Here is a 22,324-nt window from a genome sequence, read left to right on the forward strand (position 1 = left end):
GGAATCTTCCAAAAATGACACTTGGATCAGGGATTTCGCCTTGTGATGAGTCAGAGGCTTTGTTTCTCCAAGTGGAAGCAAGGTTCACCAAGTGGACTCAAGAACTAAAGATCAACTAAAGATTAATTGAAGAGAGAGAGGACACAAGGCAGCTACACATCAGTTGCAAGCTGACTCATCCTTTCTCAATTCATCTATATATTGAGCTCTCTCCTATGAGCTCAGGAGGCTGGAATTTTGTGCAAAGTAATGATATGATGTTGGTTTCATTATTGAGTTATTGGTTGATTGTTTGAGAGAGGTGAAGAAGAGCAATTCTTTCTGCTGGGAGGTGTTGCTGGGTTGGAGCCTGCAATGGTTGTAATACTCTCAGAACCTTTATTTCTTCATTAATAAAAGCTATTGAGGTTCTTCTATGTGCTCTTGTTTCAATTATATATTGTGATGATTGCATATTTGGTTTACACTAATCCATGAACCAGTTATGATTGCATGCCTCTTGTAGTTTCCTTCTTTGTTATTGTGCAGGATCTCATTGTAGCTGGGCGAGCAGAAGAACAAACAGCTAGGAGCAAGCGGCCAAAGAGAAGAGTTTGGATTCGACATTAAGCGCAAGGCAACGGTTAGTGATTTTTCCATTCTCTTTTGCTTTCATAAAGAAGTAAACCTTAAGTAGTTTGTTTTACAGTTGTTGCTAAGGAACTGTCACCCTTAGAGTGGGATAGGGTCATCCGAATCGGATACTTTTCCCTACAACAAACTGGCGACTCCACTGGGGATCGTATCCGTTTGATTGTGTTTGTAGTATTTTGCTACTCATTTCCTGAATGAAAGAGTACCAAATCGAAAAGCTTTTGACTATATGAAAAGCGAAGTAGAGGGCAGCTACTCTTGCTCATTTTCTGAGCAAATTCATGATTTGAAGAGCTGATCTACAAAGATCCTTGTAAGCTCTTAGTGATAGCTTTGCACCTTCTAAATCATCCCTTTGAGTGTGCTTGACTGATTGCTTCTGATTTGAGAAAAAACCGTGCAATTTTGAGAAAATTATGACCCGGAAACTGTGAAAACGCAATTCTCGTTTTCCAAAGCAGGTAGTACACAGGCTACCTGCTTTGCAACGCAGGTCCCGAACTGGCTACCTGCGATGAGAGCCAGTTTGACTGTGCAGAGCTTGCGTTGGCCCAAATTTGCTTAGTGCATTTGGGGTTTCCTCCTTTCTCTTGTCTGTTTTCACTTAGTTTTGCTGCTAGGTGTCAGTCTTGTGCCTTTTTTGAAACCAATATTACTTGCCATCATTCTGCCTCTGTTATATAACGAAATTGTACTTGTTCTTTGTATTCCTTACTCATTTACAATTTCCCATAACGAAAAGTAAACTAGTCATGCTTTTGGCCTCTTAGATCTGAACCTGTGTTAGGCATTTTGCTGGTCTAAAGAGTTAGCTTGTTTGCTGTCCATAGCTGATTAGTCATTTTACTTTCGTTAGTATGGTTTGATTTCATATATTTCCAGTGATTAAGCAAGTGAATCTTAAGGTGTCTTTTGATTTTGGACAAACTTGTTTACTTTCGCTTTAAATCGAAATCAAAGTTATATAACCACTTTCTTTTTGTATCCATCCACATTAAGAAAGGGAAAAGAAAATACATGCATTGTGCATTTTGCATTTGACTGTGTGCTTGACGATTTAGGAAAGATTTGCATTTTAGTGTGTGCTCTATGATCTGTGTGAAAAGATTTGCCTTTTTTTTCCCTCAGTAGTTAAGGTTTTCAAAGTTGAAAGATTGAAAAGTTTGTAGACTGCATTCAGGAATTTGTTATATACATCTCGTGGTGATCCTTAAAGGCAAACTGATAAGCAAGATCAACATTAAAATAAATCTAATTTACATAACAATGCTTTGTAACATAACGCAAACACATAGAGGTCTAGGTAGAGACGTGTTCCGGCGTCGTTAAACATAGTGACTGTCGATCTCTACGAAGGTGGGTGATTCCTCCTGAGAGTTGGTGGCACTAATACGGACTTGTGCTCCCACGTACCATCGCGTATATATTGGGAGACCCCTATAGGCAATTATCCTTTATCCATAGGAAGCCGTGTCGACCGCCCTACTGATCGCGATGTAGTGAACACAACATTCACGAAGATCGACCACCCGTACCGTAAAACGTATTCTGTGGTTTCGCGAAAAGTTTGGCACACCCTCTGCCTAGAACTCCAGAGCAGTTTCTTTTGGCCTTTTTCAAACTCTATAACTGAAAATGTCCATCCGAGCATTTGTCACTTCGGGCTCGTTAAAACATTGAAGGCGACTAGAGTCATCTTTATCTTTTTCTCGACTCTTAAAACATGAAAAATCAAGTTTGTGTCTAAAAGCGTCGTTAATAAAACTTATTTTAAAGCGGAACATAATCACCTGTTATTCCCACGTTGATCTTTCAGTTGAAAAGTATGGAGCCCACCAACCAAGGAAGTAACCTTGGCGGAAATCCAAATCCCTTCTCCTCTTGGGGAGATGTTGGTGCGCCTCATATGGCAACATTGTCACTTCCAGGATTGACAATTGGCCTACCTGTATGGCTCTTTTCAACTAATGTAGTCCAGATCGCCACTAATCCTGAGCAGTCGAATCAACATTCAGAACAGTCTAGAGCTACCCACCAGCCTTCCACTTCTTATAATTCTTCCCCTGATCCTTCATCTTCACAAGGTAGAGCCGGCAAAAGTCAGCCTCCCATGGAGAAGAAGGAAAAGAAGAAGAGAGAAAATAAGCAGAAGGGGCCTATGGCGAAAGCGACTGGGGGCAAGCAAAAGACAGCTGACAAAAACCCACACACCGCACCGACCGGGCCTAAATCGCCATGTGTCATTTGCAAAGGGGCCCACTTCCATCGTGATTGTCCCTGTATTCCCCGAATACTAAAGGACTGGTCCCCAAGGTTGCACATTCCGGTAGCATCAACCTCTGGCAGTCATGTTGATTGCAGTCCGTCAACTAGCGAGAGTGAAGGACGAAGAGGGAGACCAAGATCACCCTGTATATTGTGTGAAGGCGACCACGCCATCCACAAATGTCCATTCTTAGATGAGGCAAAGAGAGTTTTGGAAGATCGCCCGGTTTCACCGTTACGACTTCCTCCTGGATACCAAAAACTCACGCCTAATCCCTCGATAGTTGAAAATCCAGCTGACCCGCTCAAGTGGTCAGCTGAAGTGTCGGTCATTGAGAATGAACCTACTGAATCGAGACCAGACGAAAGTCTAAAGGTCGAAACGGCAGTTGACCCGGTTCTCCCTTCAGAGGTTTCATCGTCCAATGACTCAGTCATTGAAGACCCATCTTTAAATGACACCCTCACTGAAGAGGATAAGGATGACACCGTCCATATTCTTTTCATCAACACAGACTCTGATGAGCATCAGGGCAATGCGCCCATTCCTTTATCGCAGGAAGGAACATCGTCAGGGTCGTATCCGGCCGTATATTCAGTCCCACCACCAAGCAACCTAGTTGTATCCTTTGATTGGAATCAACTAGGCAGACCCCGGTTACCAGCCAGTATCCCGTTCAGAATCATAGTCCAAATCTACAGAATGGTGATGGCTGGAACTATCATTGATGAAGGGGCATCTGTGAGTATCCTTTCCTCTGTTGCTTGGAAAGCACTGGGTTGCCCGGCGCTTTTACCTGAGATGAGAAATCTATCAGGTTTTGATAAAGGAACGAGTCACCCGTTAGGGATTCTCCCCAATGTTTCGGTTACATTGAAAGGGAAGACAGTTCGCATGAACATCATGGTCGTCCAGGGACCCTTGGCATATAACTTACTCCTTGGACGAGACTATATATATTGCATGGAGGCAATAGTGTCCTCACTCTTTAGAGTCATGTGTTTTCCGCACGAAGGAAGAATGGTCAAGCTCGTAGACCAACTTTCGTTTCCAGGATCACGCATTGCAAATAGTCAAATACCATCCCTTAACGGTTTATTCACTCAAGGAATGCCACCGCCCCCGGTTCTACTTCCCGATGAATGCGAGTAATTCGAGAAGAAAAGAATGGGGACCCAAGGGGCATGCACCCTGGCCTGCCTCGGGCAGAGAAAACCTCAGCTATAAAGTTAATTTCCGCAGAAGAATGGATTAGTCCGTACCCCGTCCGGCAGAGGAAGAGAGGGTTGTTCTAGGATAAAATTCTTTTGTCAAAGTTATGTGAGTGAAAAGATCGTCTCCCTTTGTCTAAAAAAGTAGGCTCTCCTAAGGAGGAGATCCATTTGTGGCAGCAAGTAGCCACCATCTTTGAATGTCAAGCCTCACCCATTAAAACAATATGTTTTGAAGGATAAGTAGGGGCAGTCTCCAAAGAAAGAGATGAAATTGCTGCAACAAGTAGTCACCATCCTTAGCAACCTAATGATAGACATCGCCGAAAAGAGAGTTTAGTTTGTGGCAGCAAACAAAACTATTTTTCGGATAATAAGTAAGAGAGGCAGAATCTCGAAATCATACTTTATACCTGGGGGCATGCAAACCTTTTGGAGTGCAAGCACGGGACGACTATTTATTTTTTTAAATGTTTAGGTCCTCCCTTTAAACCTGTAGGTCTAACCCGTTAAACTCGTAGGATTAGCCGTTTCCAGCTTGCATAAAGAAAGGATGAAGGGCAAAAGTTAAAACCTGCCAAATTGGAGTAATTAGTGAGGTATCGCTCCTTAAATAAGATTACCTCACCCAAAAGCATTCCTTGTATTAAGACTTGTATAATTCGATCAGTTTTAGCAATGTTCATGCTCGTTAAAAAATAAACGCAAGAATCGAGCAGTTTTTGTGTAGAGTTCATGCTCGTTAAAAAATAAACATAAATTGTGAGCAATCTTTCCCTAGCAGTTCAAGCTCATCCAGAAAAAATGAACCGGTAAACAACCTCGAGAAATGTAACCTTTGAAAGCCATATTAAAAGCCCTTGGTCGTGTTTATATGCCGTCACCTCCATCCGTTCATTTGGCCAATCGTTCACCTCCATATGTTTGTTTACCCATTTTGAGGAACAACTGCGAAGAGTGATTTCACTTAGCCATCCTTGTGACACTGTCGTGATTGGAGAATTCCGACCTGTACCTGGAATCTGCTGCTATCCCTGTTCATCACTCGTTCCTCAAAAGACAAGTCTTCTTTGAGCTCTTTTTCACTGACTCGTAAAATATGAAAAGTTTGCCGAGTTTTGGCCTTCCAGCTCGTTAAAGCGATCAGAAAGCTATCCCTCCTCTAGATTTTAATCTTTTTGGACCTGAGGGATTATTGCACAAAAAGACCGAGCGCTTGTTTTGTTCGGCTCGTTAAAGCGATCGAAAATCCATCCCTTCTGTATTGTTTTATACTTTTTCGGACTTAAGGGATTAGATAACGAAAAAGGAATTTTGGAGTTAACTTTTCGTACCTTTTCAGACTCTCTAAAAATGAAAAGGACCGAGTTTTCTTTGTCGTTAGACTCGTTAAAATGATTAAATAGCGACAAACTTGTCTTTAGACGAGAACGAGTTTCCCTATCGCTAGGCTCGTTAAAACATAGCGATAGGCTTGCCCGAAGGGCAGGTTATAGAACAAGCATATGTTATCCTCCTCAAGCTTGACAAAAATAAAGAGGTACTGGTCAGCAATGACTGGGGAAAAATTGGGAGAACCTCGCAGCATTAATGGTAGCAAGTCGCTCTTGAACATGACACTTTGTCCTCCGTATCACATCGGGTTGGGTTGTTTCATTCACCGGTCGCATAACCATGGTCCTCGCCACACCATCCGCAATTGGGGTAATGCTACCAATCCATCACATCAGTGTCGTTATATGTTCAAGAGATGTGGTTTTGTAAAGAGTCAACCATGTTCCACCCACTGCCATACATTATCCTTCATCCACTTCATGACCGCCACCCTGAATCATACATCACAGTTTGTTTTCACCTCATCACAATCACTAGCTCCGTTCCGTGTCACTGATGTGGGATTCATTAAGGCCCTCCTTTGACAGATCACTCCTTGTCGACATCAGTTCATTATCCAAGGAGTTGATCTAGGAACACCCCCCTCAGTACTTTGAAGCTTGCATCCCTCAATGGCAAGTTTCTCACTTCCGGCACCAGGTATACATCAATGACCTTCGACCAGAAGATTTTTCATGGTGGTCGACGCCAAGTCCTTTATTCCCACCATGTGGATTGTACTGCCGTACCTTGAGGGTCATCATCCTTATCGGTGACTCCTCTCGCGCTTATTAACGGTTTACATCATTGACCGGTAATCAAGCGATGTCTTTCCATGTTCGACTTCAAGAAATTCTCACATGGATCGACTTGTACATCGAGTGAAGATCGGAAGAGATTGAAGACCCCGGATCTAGTTTCATCCATCCGGGCTGCGGTATATATTCAGGACATAAAGACATTTGATATGTACATCATTACAGCAGATGATCATCCTTCTCAAAGGATGATAACTTCGGCAGAGAATTATCAGTCTACAATCAGACGATCGTCTGTTCTATGTACCAAAATGTATTTATAAAGCTGAGCATGGGAATGCCCGCCTCAGCTAGATCATGAAAATTGTATGAAAAATAATGTATTGTATTGTATCTTATTACAGGACACTTCTCAGCAGATTGAATGAACTTCGGATCCTCTCAATAAAGCATTTCACCGATAAACGACCTCATACTTTAGGGGGCATCTGTTATAGACAATTTTGTGCCTTACAGCAACAAGCATGAATTGTCAATAATCCAAGGGATCCAAAGTTCCCTAAACATGATGTTCCTACCCCTAGAGGAACAAGGTCAGCAAACCAACAGCTCTCAGATCAGTTCTCCACCTGAAAACACTCAAAAACAAGCAATCCTAAAATCAAAGCAGGTGCTCCACTAGGCTTCTGCGCTGAAACACAACTGCTCCATGGTGTACCTGCATTGCAAAGCAGGTCGAACAAAGCCCACCTGCGTTGAGCGAGTTTGGACATGTGGCACACTGATTCATTGCTCTGGAATCTTCCAAAAATGACACTTGGATCAGGGATTTCGCCTTGTGATGAGTCAGAGGCTTTGTTTCTCCAAGTGGAAGCAAGGTTCACCAAGTGGACTCAAGAACTGAAGATCAACTAAAGATTAACTGAAGAGAGAGAGGACACAAGGCAGCTACACATCAGTTGCAAGCTGACTCATCCTTTCTCAATTCATCTATATATTGAGCTCTCTCCTATGAGCTCAGGAGGCTGGAATTTTGTGCAAAGTAATGATATGTTGTTGGTTTCATTATTGAGTTATTGGGTGATTGTTTGAGAGAGGTGAAGAAGAGCAATTCTTTCTGTTGGGAGGTGTTGCTGGGTTGGAGCCTGCAATGGTTGTAATACTCTCAAAACCTTTATTTCTTCATTAATAAAAGCTATTGAGGTTCTTCTATGTGCTCTTGTTTCAATTATATATTGTGATGATTGCATATTTGGTTTACACTAATCCATGAACCAGTTATGATTGCATGCCTCTTGTAGTTTCCTTCTTTGTTATTGTGTAGGATCTCATTGTAGCTGGGCGAGCAGAAGAACAAAGAGCTAGGAGCAAGCGGCCAAAGAGAAGAGTTTGGATTCGACATTAAGCGCAAGGCAAAGGTTAGTGCTTTTTCCATTCTCTTTTGCTTTCATAAAGAAGTAAACGTTAAGTAGTTTGTTTTACAGTTTTTGCTAAGGAACTATCACCCTTAGAGTGGGATAGGGTCATCCGAGTCGGATACTTTTCCCTACAACAACCTCTCAGGTGACCTCCTCTATCTACGCTAAGAACATGGTGCTCCCACATTCTCTCTCGCATCCTTCAACAATCTGTCAGCTTCTCTTGTGTGCTTCCGTCCATCTCTGGAAGACTATGCTTAAGTGGATGTCTCCACTATTGGAACCTCTACATGAAGCTACTCCACATTAGTCTGAGGCTCCTCCTCCTTAGGAATCGACAATTCCTCCACAACCTGTAGTTGGAGCTCCCTCTCAAGGGAAACTCACATGGCCTTCTGCTCATCAAACTTGAGATCTCTGCGAACCACTGTCCTCTGACTAGTAGGCAAGTACACCCGACAGTTGTGAGGTGTATCAGTGTAGCCCACAATTATGCCCAACTCTGTTGTCAGCTCAAGCTTCTTCCGTGCATCCTCTGTCACATGGAAATATACTGATGAGCCAAAGATCCTAAAGTGACCCACATCTGGTCTCTTACTAGAGAAGGCTTCCTCTGGTGTCTTCATCCCAAGTATGCAATGTGGGCTTCTATTCTACAAATAGATCGTTGTGTTGCATGCCTCAACCCACAAGTGAAGTGGTAGGCCTAGGTCATGCAACATTTCTCGTGCTACCCCTACAATAGTCATGTTCTTCTTCCCAACCACTCCATTCTCCTGTGGATTATGAGGTGTCGTCAACTCTCGTTTAACTCATTCTGCTACATAGAAGTCCTTAAACTCTTGAGATACATATTCTCCATCGTTGTCGCTTCTCAAGGCCTTGATCTTCTTCCCTGACTCTTTCTTGACCAAAGCTTTAAACTCACAAAACTTTGTGAAGGTTTTTTCCTTCATCTACATGAAATAAATCTAGCATTTACGAGAATAATCATAAATGAAAATCAAATAATACCTTTGCTTCGCAGTGGCTGCCGTCGAGAATGGTCCACACACATCAGTATGAACTCGCTCTAAGATGACCTCTACTCGACTGTCTCGTTCATGAAAGGAAGACTTGGCGTACTTTCCCAAGGCACAACCTTTGCATGTGTCAACTTACTCAAGTTTACCTTTAGGCAGTCCTGTAGATATCTGTTTCATTATCTTCAAAGCCCCATGATGCAAATGGCCCAACTGCCTGTGCCACAACTCGACAATGTCTTGGTTTTACACCAATTCTGCTTTTGTACTCAGTGTTGCACAATCATCTACCTCTATTTTATAGATATTCTTCATGCGAATCCCTATCCTCTTGGTCTGACCTGCGGCTATGTGTCTTAGGAACACCTTTCCTTTACTAGAGACAACATCGTAGCCTTTGTCCTCCAACATCGTGATTGATACCAAGTTCTTCTTCAGTCCAGGAACATACTTCACATCTATCAAGGTGATAGGAGCTCGATGATCCCTCTGAAAAGCAACTGTGCCCACTCCTGAAACACTATACCTTCCGTCGTCACCCATATCTATGTGCATCTTGAGGTATTTTTCCTCCAAGGCACTAAATAAACTTTTATCAATGGTCATGTGGAATGAGGCTCCATTGTCAAGATACCAGACACAACCCATCATCGATGACACCATGCATGTGATGAGTGTAAAGTCCATTTCGAATTGAGAGGCCAATGCTTCACCTTCCGATCCTTCCAAAGATCCCTTATTGAACTTCTTCGATGGGAAATTAGTCGCATAATGTCCCATCTCATGACAATTAAAGCATCTCACTTTATACTTGTCACCCTTCTTCCCTCCATGAGAAGAATTCGATTTGGAATGGGAAGCCTTCCCTTTCCCTTTCCATGCCTTACTTGCTAAGGCCACATTTTGTTCATCATCATCATTGGATGAAGAACCATCTCATGTGCTCCTCCTGATCTCCTCCTGTATAAGATCCGACCACAGTCGTTCCAAATCCGATAGTTTCTCCCTTCCATTCACAGAGTCCTGGTAGCTATTCCAACTCTTTGGAAGGCCAAGGAGAGCGAGGCTCACCATATCTTCATCGAAAGTAGTTATTCCCACACTGCCAAGCTCATCTCTACAGGTGGTGAGCTTGTTTAGATATGTGGAAATAGTATCGCCCTTCTACATCTTGATTCTTCGAAGCTTATCCTTGAGCACCAATTTCCTTTAGTCGTTACTGTTCTGGTAGAGGTCCTTCAATGTCTTCCACATTGAAAATGGAGTATCCTTCTCATGGAGACTCGAGACAATATGGTCTCGAACTCCCTCAAGGATGAGCCGTCTGGCCTTCGCCACACACTTCTTCCACTCAACCAACTCTTGTGCATTAGTTGAAGTTGGCTTTGGGATTTCTTGATCAATGAAATCCTTCAAGCCATTGCCTTCTAATACAACTTCCATGTGATCTTTCCATGTTATGTAATTCAAGCTACCTTCCAAGGCATACTCGAGTCTCAAGCCATAGAATGCAATTGACTAACCTTGAAGCATGATATGAATTCGATTTGCACCTGCAACCCCGAACTTCAAACTTCGAATTCTCTCCTGAGTATACTATTCGCAACCCTAATAAACTTGGCTCTGATACCATGTAGAATAATCTTCTACAAATCTCGCTCTGATACCATGTAGAAAATCTTCTGTAGGTTAACTCGATAATGCAATATAAATCAAAGCAGAATACTATAACCTAATTCTAATATCAATTTACAAAAGCTTAAATATTGAACTGAACAATATAACTAGAAGAAGAAGAATCAATGCACAATACACATGAAAATACTTTAGGGAAATCGTCAGCTAAAAACCCCACTATTTGTATTATCATACAAGGTGGAAAAACATAGGAATTATACAAAGCCTTAGCTCTCACAGTTATCCAGCTCTCAGTACAATCCTCACAGATGCTCACAAGCAATCCAGGCTTCTCTCAATCCTTCCTCTCTTCCCTCCAAGCTCCTATTTCCTTGCGTCGTTCCTCTGGGATGATTCTCCTTCAACCAAGTGGAAAACATCTTTTACCCAGTGGATGATCACTCTCACACACTGTCAGAATTGCACAATCCTCGAGGAATGATGCCTTGACTGCATGAAAGAGTTTTATTTATAAGAAAATACATGCAACTGATAGTACACTATCCTTGTCTTTAATCTCAATTGGGTCTTTCTCAGAATAGACATGATGAGTTTTTGATGAGGGAATCTTCAATTAACTGGAGTACACTAGTTGAGTGCATGCATGCATCAACTGACTATTAACTCTCTATTAGTTCCTCAAACAGTTTGGAACTAATTTAACTGGACTTAACTCAGTAAACTGAGTTAATTAATTACAACTTAAATATAACTCAATCTTATCTCCTTAATTTAAGGGATAACTCTTGCATGACTTCAGAAAGACTTATAACTTGAATTTCTCCAACTAATTAATTCAAAATGAATTAATAAATTATTTCCAAGTAGTTGTTAAGACTAAATTCGATTTTAATCACAATTTAATTCAAGGACAAATTAAATTGGAATATGCTTGTTGCCATATTTCAACAATTGTATGTCATGAAACAAAAGCAAGTGAGAAGATCACCTCCACTTGGTAGTGGTGAGCTCCAGTATTGCAGCAATAATGCTGCAACTTCTGGGACTCCCTTCTTTACTTTTATCAACCTGGTAGTTCGTAACAAACTTGGAAGCGACGGTGCTATATGCACAAGTGCTAGCTCTTGCCGCAGCTGTCACTTGGTCAGCTGGCACAAGTCTACTAGGAGCTTAAGCCAACTTCTATGAGCTCTGAGAAGAAGCTTTTTAACTGATGGACGAAATCTAACTCAAAGAAGGCTGATCTAATTGTAGAAAGAAACTGGAGAGCTGAAAGGAAACGTAAACCCTAGTAAACCCTAATTTTACCAGCTATCCCTACCGATGCAAGAAAGAGGATGCGAGCTACTGAAAGAAATGCCATTGTCTTCTAGGAAGGTAAATACATGTACCTAAGCTTCTTCTACAGTAACATCCGAGAAAAACATCTTTTTGTATTTTTGAATAAGTTGCCAAGAATTATCATGCATGCGATTTGACTGTTTTGACTGTGCAGAGGTGGATTGGTGAGAGGAAATGCTTGAAGGAGGTTGGGAAGGTTTATAGAGGGCCTAAGGGGTCCCTAACACCCTTCCAAAGAGTTTCACAGAATTTTGCTATCAAGAAACCTCATTCGTGAGCTTCTACATGAAGTCTGCAGGGGTTCTACAGGATGTCTGTGATTTTTTACAGGATGTCTGTAATTTTTCTACAGGATGTTCAGAAATGGGATTTTGGAGGATTGATGGAGGGAGAAAGATGAAGGAGTGGGTATGGAGGTAGGATAAGGGTTGGAGGTGGTCCGGGACTTGGTGGATGGAGTTGAGGATAGATGTAGATGGCTGGATTTGTTCAAGGAGGACTGAAGCAATGTTGCACAAAAACTAGGGTTATATGAGAAAATGGCAAATGTAAGGCAAGAAGCTGAGTTGAGGGATGGAGTAGATGGGTTTGATGGAGTATGGGCAGGTAGAGAAGTGGTACAGGTGCTCTGCAAGTTGATTTTCCAACTGAACCAACGAAGACTTGTAAAATCGAAGACCTAGTTACATTGACCTAATCTGATCTAGCTATCAGTAAAGAGAATGAACAAAAGTTTGACCTGCAATGAAACCATGTATACTAACTTATGTAACTAAGCAAGAAAACACATCTGAACATGTAACCAACTTCTACAAATGAAAATCAAACACTAGTGATTGCATGGCAAAGCAAAGTCAGTGTTTTTGTGGGCAGCAAGGTCAACCTGATCCTAGCTCCTAATCCCACTGAGGGAGAGGTGAAATCAGAGGTGTTTGATGGCCCTTTTTTGAATCTTTTCCCTGTTAACAACCTATCAACTCAATCTGAACATCAAAAGTCTTTCTAACCATTACCAGTGACCTAGTTAATCAACAATATTTAATCTACTTAACGGAAATGATTTTGCAAATGCATAAAGAACAAATAACAATACATAAAGGAGGCCTTAGCACTTGGGTTGGGCCCAACCCTAAGATCTGCAGGCTCCTATAAAGAACTCAGATCTGATGCCAAGTAAAGCTGCTTCTCATTACTCAAAAATAATCATCACAAGAAAGTTATACAGCAGTAGCTAAGAAAAACGAGCTGAAAAAGGACAGCACTATAGTGCAAATACCAACAGTTCCAAAAGTAAACTACGAAGGCTAAGGCCTTCCTATTTGTACACTACGAGGGGCCTAGCAGCCCTCCTAAATTCAAGGGACTCGGCTATTCCAACTGCTAGTAAATAGTCACTCTTCCCAAAGCTGCTTGGCTGCCTTTAGAACTCGTTTTGGTGGCCTGTTGAGCTTGGAGTTGAGGGTGGAGATTTCGAGGAAGGGCCATTGAATGCCAAAGACAACCTCCCTATGAATCCTCACCTCAATCTTGGCTGTCACCTGGGCCATAATTGCTTGGTTTTGCTCCAAAAATTGTCCAAAAAACCTGAAATGACCACGTATTAGCCTCCTTGGTAGAGTGACCACCCTTATTCGTTCAAATAACATAAACATACTAGAAAAACATACATATTCTATGAAAAAATTGAGGATTGAACAAGGACAATTAGGCAAAATGAGCCCAATAAGTTACCCAATTCGGGGCTCATAAGGTAGAATTCACATATAATAATAGTTATTATTCTTCCTTAAGGATTATTCCATTCGAAGTATTGTATGACAAAGGCGTAGGACACCTATTAACTTGAATAATCCTGAAGATAAACTAATGTTGGGACTCGACATGTTGAAAGAAATAGAGCACACTATGAGGAAAGTACGAACGAATTTTAAAGTTTCTTAGGATCAACATAAGACTTATACAAACAAAAGAAGGACCTGTAAGGAATTTCAAGTGGGAGTATATGTGAGGGACAAACCTAAAGAGAGCACCTTGTGGTTGGGAATCTGTATAAAATTGGATTATCAATTCTATCCCTTTCTAAATGCTTGCTTGAATTGGACCTGTAGCTTACCAATTAGCTTTGTCTAGTCATATACATGTACATAATGTATTCTATGTGTCTTTATTTAAGAATTGCATATATGATCCTAATCATATTATCCATTGGAAAGATGTGTAGGTAAACAATATGATCCATATTAGATCATTATATTTTTTTTCATCCATATCGATGCATTTGGAGTGGAAAAACAAGAGGAGTCATCTCACCTAATGGTCTTTACTAGTGGGACTCAATTTGGCAAAATGGGGTCTGAAACCTTTCGAGAGTGTTTTGAGGCATCAAACGATGTTTTCTGGGGGTAAAATTTTTCTTCTTTAGTGAAACACCTTTTCATGGTATTGTACACACAAATATCTTTCCAATGATACAAGAGGCATGTCAATCAGAGTTTGTATGCAAAAGTTATGCCACTCAGAAGTTGACCTTCCTATTCTCACACTTATAATTCAGGAGGATGTTATGTCAGACCCCATTATTCATGAAAAAGGGGATAGACATGTGATTGTGATGTAAAAAACTCTAGAATATTCTATATTGTAACTCTAGTTAAGAGCTGATGTAGTCAAAATTAACCACTAGTATGTTATTGAGTTGTGTTATAACCGGGCCACTAAGAGGAAGAGGCATTCCATTCTTTCAAGAGAATTTTTTTCCAGAGTTGAGAAAATATAGTCAGGAGAGATAGGAGGTAGAGCATACCAAGAGGATCTATACACTATAGTAGCCCATGGGCCATGGGCATTACTTGTTTGTACTTGTACCTCACCTTCCAGCTGGGTTTTCTCCCGAAATTGTTTCCCAAAGAGAATATCTTATGTCTTATGTGTGTGTGACATTATTTTGTCGTTCTCTACTTTTCTACAAAATTTCCCTTCACATGCATGCACTAATTACAACGAAATCTGCAGATCTAGAATTTTAATAAAACTGTAATAATGTAAAAATTCAGTATTTTATTATATTATTATCATATTTGTTATGAAGAACTATCTACTGGAATATCCACGAAAATTTACGGATCACAATAAGTTGAAAAGATTTTATATGAATATGTTTCTGGAATAATGAATGATGTGAAACTAATGACAACCCTGATGACTATGAATGTAGATCGAACTAGATAGAGAGTTCCTGGTTGATCCTCTATGTATTCTCTATCATAGAGAAATCATGCTATGGAAGCAAGCTATCACCCAGGTTAAAGTGCAGTGGAGGAACTTCAACCCAGAAGAGGCAACCTGTGAGGATGAGAACTTTATGCATGATGCATTTCCCATCCTATTCTAAAGGGCCAAGAACAAACATTGAGGACGGTATTTCATTCAAGTGAGGGAAGATATAATACCCCTGAATGAAGTGTAAATATCTTAATTATTTTTGCTAAAGTTACATGGAATATTGTGGGCCATATATAGGTTCTAGTATGAATAGGTTATAAACATAAACATTTATTTAAAAAAAATCATTTAATGAATATTGTTGATGGCCATCCATGGAAATTATGGAGGGAAAGGATGCTAAATGAGAGTTTTACTTATGAAGCCATTAGAAGATATTTATTACTCTCTCTAGAGATAAATCATATTAGTTAGGGAAAATGGAACCAAGAGAGTGAGAGGGAAAAATCCTAAGGAAACCTTGAGAACTTGGAGCCTAGATGGAGGAGAACAATGTTGTAAGCTTAACACCCTTAGATAGGATGTTATTGAAGGAGACAAGGCACTTCCAGGTAAGGAGTTATTGAGTTGTTTATCCAATGGAATTTCAAGATGAAGCCTTTGATCTTAGTTGAAAAGCTATACTATATGTGGTGGGACAAGAGAATGTCTTGGATTGGACCTAGTATGGTCGTTATCAAGAAAAATACTCTAGAAGTGAAACTGTCTCGCAGGGAGTTCGGGTAGAGGTTACCTATACTCTTTGGTTGGGTAGAGCAATATTTTTCCCCTATGATTTTTTTGGCAACCTAAGCCGATTTAAACATATAAGTGTTATATGTATACTTCTATTTTATGTGTTGTTTCCTTTTAGGTGGAACTTTGTTCCTATATTTTCTATGTATGACACTGTTATTTGGTAAAGGTCTGTTGTGATCAAATATGAAACATGACTGATGGAATATTTAGCTCTTACAATGAGCTACATTAGTCTCTAGGCCCAGCCGGGTAAATACCAACAACCCATAGATATTTTTGAGCTCCAATGAGGGTTTGGAGAGGATAGGAAACCCACTCATGTTACTCCAAACTAAATCTAATACTATAAAGTTAACCTATAGCATTAGGAACTTCCCTAAGTCTAAACATACAACGAAGAATTGTTATATATAGACGCGTGCAAAAAATGTTGTTGGAGTTGAAAATATGTATAAAATACAATAAAGAGTCACCAATTGTGTCAACTGCTTGGGAAAATAGCGTAACAATAAATTATGTATTAAACAATATTATCATCATAAGTTGCAAAGAATAAGAAATCACACGTTTTAAATTAAGTGATTTACACAATTAAATATAGACAACTAAGGGTAGCCATATAACTAGAATAACTAATAGCGAGTGGCTATTGAAAAATAAAACCCTAGACAAATAACGTTAACCCAGTGGAACCAATATCAAAAACTAGAAGACCCATAGGGGACTAAAAATTAAACAATATATCAAATTAGTAATTTTAGCTTCATAAAAATATACAGTACAAGTCGATATAGATTCATATACACAAGAAATATTTAAAGAACCATCCATATTATGAAACAAATATTTGAAATGAAGCTAATAATAGTATTACACGCCAGCGAAATAACATCTTCAAAACATCCATAGGTGAGATAGTTATTGAAATTAGAATGAAAATAAGACTAAAGCCCGTGTGGGTTTCCATTAAGATAAATATTTTTTGTGTACATTAAAGCTCAATAGTCTAAAATTATTCATGTGGTTTGTACAAAAAATAATTGCAATAAAACTTGTTCCAAGCCCAAAAAAACCATTGGGTGATCCTTGTAGGGTTCGAAGACTATAAAAACATTTACCATTGTAGACAGGAAGGCGGTAGGGTTTCACCGATAGGTGGAAAAGCCTTAATAACCTGATTGAATTCCTAGAAGCAAATTGAAGAAAATGAAATTTAGTGAGAACCTAGAATCTTGGAGAGAAAGATATTCCATTAAACCAAGACACACCACCATAAACAATCCAATGAAAACTATGTAAGAGGGTAAAAACCTAACTTGTAGATGAGTTTACATAAAAGGAAAATGTAATTGTAACAACCTTGCATGTCGAGAAAGTAAAAAGAACAGATATTTTAACTCTGAGATCAGCATGAGGATGGTATATCTATAGTTGCATGCTGGACAGATTTGAGAGCAACACCATACTAGAATAAGAAGCAACCATTAAAAGCAATATTAAGGAAGTGGCATGAAAACAAAAGAAGAAACAACCCTCTAAGCAACTATGTGGCAAAGAAAAGAAGTAAATAAATTTGTAGAAGAAGGGATGGCATAGACACCTCGAATGTCAATGAGATATGCAGGAATAGCCTTGGTTCCTTGGCTCCTAGAGTTAGGAACATAAAAGGAATTGCACTATGTATGAGAAAATTAACCCTAAAAACATAAAATGAGTATTATTTTAATAACAAACATTCATGTTTCCATTACCTTCATTTTATGTCAAATTATAGAACTAAAACAATAGGCTAACTTGACATAGGGTTTGTTGTAAGTTGTAGAGCCCAACAGTAACACTGGAGAGTGGAGATTGGAGTGACAAGCGATGAAAGGTTGGGTACTTACCATAATGGTACTCTCGAAAACGAATTGTTAGATCAAAACCTTACCAACCATATCGTCAATCGAGTGCTGACTTATGACACAAATCCCAACACATTAAATCTAGAACCATCAAAGAAATAATAAGCAAAGAGCAATATAGTTAGCCCTAACTTGAATAAAATAAATACTCAAATTTCCCATTCCCTAGTTTCAAAAGGGATAGGATTTGTAATCAAAACATCTCACATGGCATAAATTAAAACAAATCTAAATTATGTGTCCATATCTATATATTATATATATATATATATAATAATATATATATATATATATATATATATATATATATATATATATATATATATATATATATATATATATATATATATGTGAACCTTGGCTTAGTAATGGAATTACATATATATTGATAACCAGAAGGTTGTAAAGAAAGGAAGAAAGAAACATTGATAGAGTTGGTAATCATTTGTAAAAGTCTCATTGGGAAAAACATTTTTTTTTGTGTAGAGGGGTAGCTATGTTACACTCTTGGATTTTCTCTTGTCTATCGATTAGGTTATATGGGTGGAAGAGTTTGGTCGTGGAGTGGGATTGAGTGTTAGAATGTGAGCTCCATTCCCTGCAAGACGTCATGCATTTTTTGTTGTATACATGCTAGTGTGACATGGTGGGATAAGAACTTGATGTATTCCAATGATAAGGTGGTTGGTAGATGAAGAGAAGACTTTTATAAAAGAAAAAAGGCTAAGAGACGAGGAAGGAGCAGGAGAGTAGTTGAAATCCAAACAAACAAAGATGGTCATACGTGTAAAACCTATCATAAATGATTCCCATTTTTTTCTAGAAAATTATCTTAATTAAGTGGTTCAATTGGTTTATGGCTTGAAACTATAATCTATATAATGGTTGCTCTCTTTTCTTCTTTCCATCATTTGAATTGCCATGAAGGTATGCTCATATTATTATTTCAAAATGTTATTCTATTTAATTATGAAAACATTTTTCTTGATAGTGACCTATATGTTTGGAAATTTTCATAGAAGTCTGCAAACTCTTCACTTAGGAGCCCTGGAGAACAACTCTCACGCACAAAACTACATTAAAAACCATTGTGGCACTAAATTTTTACATGTTGGAAAATCTACATATTTATTTATGAACTCTATTCTTTTTCATGGTTATGTTTAACCAAATGAATAGATATACATATGATTATTTTTCATTCCATAAATTTGATGCCTTATATTTGCAAGAATTTGGCATTGTGTCTAAAAATAAATATTTACTAACCTCATTTCATTTTCTCATCTGCGCTATTATATTTACCTCTTCCTTCCATACTCAAATTGTGATATGCATTTTACATAGAGGTAAAAAGGGTTCCTATCTTGGTCAACCATTTCCTATGCTTACTAAATATAAATTTATATAGTTATTTTCCTACATTTTTTTGGACCCCTGTAAAGTCTTAAAAAAATGTCCCTAGTGACAACATATATATATATATATATATATATATATATATATATATATACATATATATATATATATACATATATATATATATATACATATATATATATATATATAGATATAGTTGTGTGTGTGTGTATTTTTACTCTGTTACATTTAGTCATTCCATAGATCTATTTTCATTATGGGCATATCATGTTGATGCATTAAGTAATGATATCCCTTTTCCCTACAATCTTCTTTCCCGATTGTTTGTTTTCAAAACACATGTAATAGTAGTTTTGTTGTTAGGTCCCTATACTACTAGTGTAACCCCTTATTGTTATTAGTACAATCCCCTTATTATATTGTTATGCCCATTTAGTCCCAATATTGTTATTATTGTGCCCCATAGAAGCCCACTATTGTTATTATTCTACCCTTACATTATTATTGTTATGTCGGCTTTGGTTATATTATGACCCCTTACACTCCTATATATAGAAAGGAGGTCTTGTCATTTGTATCATCCAAGAATTTTTCATTTGTGTAATGTAAAGGAGGTTGACCCCTCAAAGAGGCTTATTTCTAAGGTGTTCATCTATCTTTTCTATCTTTTTGTGAGTTGGTTTCATAACATTTGGTATCAGAGCTTTGGATTCTAGGGTTTCGTTGCTCCAAATAGGTCATCATGGAATTTTCACTATAACATTTTTCCTAGGACATTTTAAAAGCCAACAATAAAATCCATTTGAGATGAAATCGTGCTGAACCTTGGGTCCGAATTTTAGATCTTGTGTCACTATATTTTAGGATATATGATCTGAAGAAGTTAGGGTTTTTGCAAGCTCCAAAATTTCATCTAAAACAGGTCATCGTGGAATTTTCGCTATAACGTTTTCGCTAAAAAGTTTCAGAATGTAAAAGAAAAATCCACTTGAGAAGAAAGCGGTCTGAACTTCGGGTCTGAATTTTAGATCTTGTCCCACTATATTTTCAAATATATTATCTGAAGAAGTTAGGGTATTGGCAGACTCCCGGATTAGATTTGAAACAGGTGACCTTAGGAAAATCATCATAACTTTCTCTCTAAGTATCAGATTGAAATTTCGTGAGATGTTTCATAAAGAGGATAGACTTTAGTTTTCTTTGTATATTTTTCAAATCCAAAGGTCAAAAATGTGACACGGGAACTTCATACAAGTTTTCTCTTCTTAAAAGGTATATAATCAGGTCATATTGGGATATTGTACATAACTCTTTCTTGGAGAATCCAATTTCAATCAGACTGGTAGCATTGGAAAGAGGACGCGGAGGGCTACTTCAAGTCACAATTTCAGAACTTAAAGATCTAAAAGTACAAAGTTACAGTCATTTCAAGATCGAGCTCCTAAAATCAAGAAAAAGAAAGATGAGGAAGTTTGATGGAAAGGATCCGGTAAATTGGACAACACAGATGGAGAAATATTTTGATCTACATGGTGTACCGCTGTTAGAAAAGGTATGCATTGCATAGTCATATTTAGAACCAGATCAATTTTTATGGTATAAAGGGATTTTTTCTCATAAACCACCTGTTACGTGGTCAATTTTCATGGAGGAAATGATAGCACATTATGAGGATACAAATAGAAATACCTTCTTTAGCCAATCGATAAATGTCAAACAAAAGGGTTCAACGGCAGAGCACATTGAGGACTTTCAAAAATTAAATATAAGGGTAAATGATATTCTAGAGAAGCAAAAGATAAATAGTTTTATCTATGCCATGAAAGTTGATATCGATGATATGAAAGCATATTGAAGAAAGGCATGGAATATTTGAAGAAAGACATGGAAGGTTTGAAGGAAGGTGGGACAAAGATGCTACAATAAAGGCATCCTAATGACAAAAAGGATCAAGAAACATCAAAAGAAGAGAATATACACCAGGAACCAACCCTAGAGAAAGAACAAATAAATCTGACCACATCTTGTACTGCAATGGTAGGAATTACCACTCCTCAAACTCTCAACATAGAAGGACATATCAAAAAGAAAAAGGTTCAAGAAGTGAAATATCACATCTAGAAAGAAGAAATGAATCCACCCATATCTTGTATTTCATTGGCCAGAATTACCACTCCTCAAACTATCAAGATAGAAGGAAATATCAAGAAGAAAAATGTTCAAGGAGTGAAAGATTACATCAAGCATCAAGAAATGAATATGACCATATCTTGTAATGCATTGGAGAAAATTACCACTCCTCAAACTCTCAAGATAGAAGGGCATATCAAGAAAAGATCAAATCGAGCATCAACAAGTTCTTGAACTTTTAAAGGATAACGCCACTTTGGTGCAGAATCGAATGAAACAACCACTAGATCAACATCGTAGTGAAAGAAGTTTTGATGTAGGTGATTGGGCATTTTTACGGCTACATCTCAAGAAACCTATTTATGAGAAGGAAATGTATGAAATACTACATGCACTTAAGAAATGGCGACATTACCTAATGGGAAGACACTTAAAGGTAAAAATGGATCATGATAGTCTTAAATACTTTTTAGAACAAAGATTATCTTTAGAAGAACAAAAAAAACGGGTCACAAATATGTTGGGTTATGACTTTGAAATCATCTACAAAAAAGGGAAGAAAAATGTTGTTGTAGATGCACTCTCAAGAAAGGATGAGGATGTGGAAGCATTGTTTTGTGTTATTTCTATTATCCAACCAGATTGGATAAACGAAGGAAGGGATGAATGGAAGAAGGACAAAGAAGTGTGGCCACTCATTCAAAAGTTGTAGAAGATCCCATTTCAAACAATATTGTTAGAACTTGATGAGGAAGGAAAAATAAGATTGGAACCTAGAGTAGTCCCAAAAACATGAACTCGACAGCTACGAAATTGATCAATTTCAAAGTATCTCATCAAGTGGAAGAACTTACCCGCTGAAGATTCCACGTGGGAGGACAATAATTTTGTACAAAAGCGTCAAGAACTACTCAAGCATTGAGGACACCACTTGTTGAAGGAGAGGGGCATGTTAGGTCCCTATACTACTAGTGTAACCCCTTATTGTTATTAGTACAATCCACTTATTATATTGTTGTGCCCATTTAGTCCCTATATTGTTATTATTGTGCCCCGTAGAAGCCCACTATTGTTATTATTCTACCCTTACATTATTATTGTTATGTCGGCTCTAATTATATTATGACCCCTTAGACTCCTATATATAGAAAGGAGGTCTTGTCATTTGCATTATCAAGAATTGTTCATTTGTGTAATGTAAAGGAGGTTTCCCCCTCAAAGAGGCTTAT

Source organism: Pinus tabuliformis, chromosome 2_2 (genome assembly GCF_031772625.1).
Source record: "Pinus tabuliformis cultivar Carrire ecotype Pingquan chromosome 2_2, CPIR1, whole genome shotgun sequence".
Lineage (NCBI taxonomy): Eukaryota > Viridiplantae > Streptophyta > Pinopsida > Pinales > Pinaceae > Pinus > Pinus tabuliformis.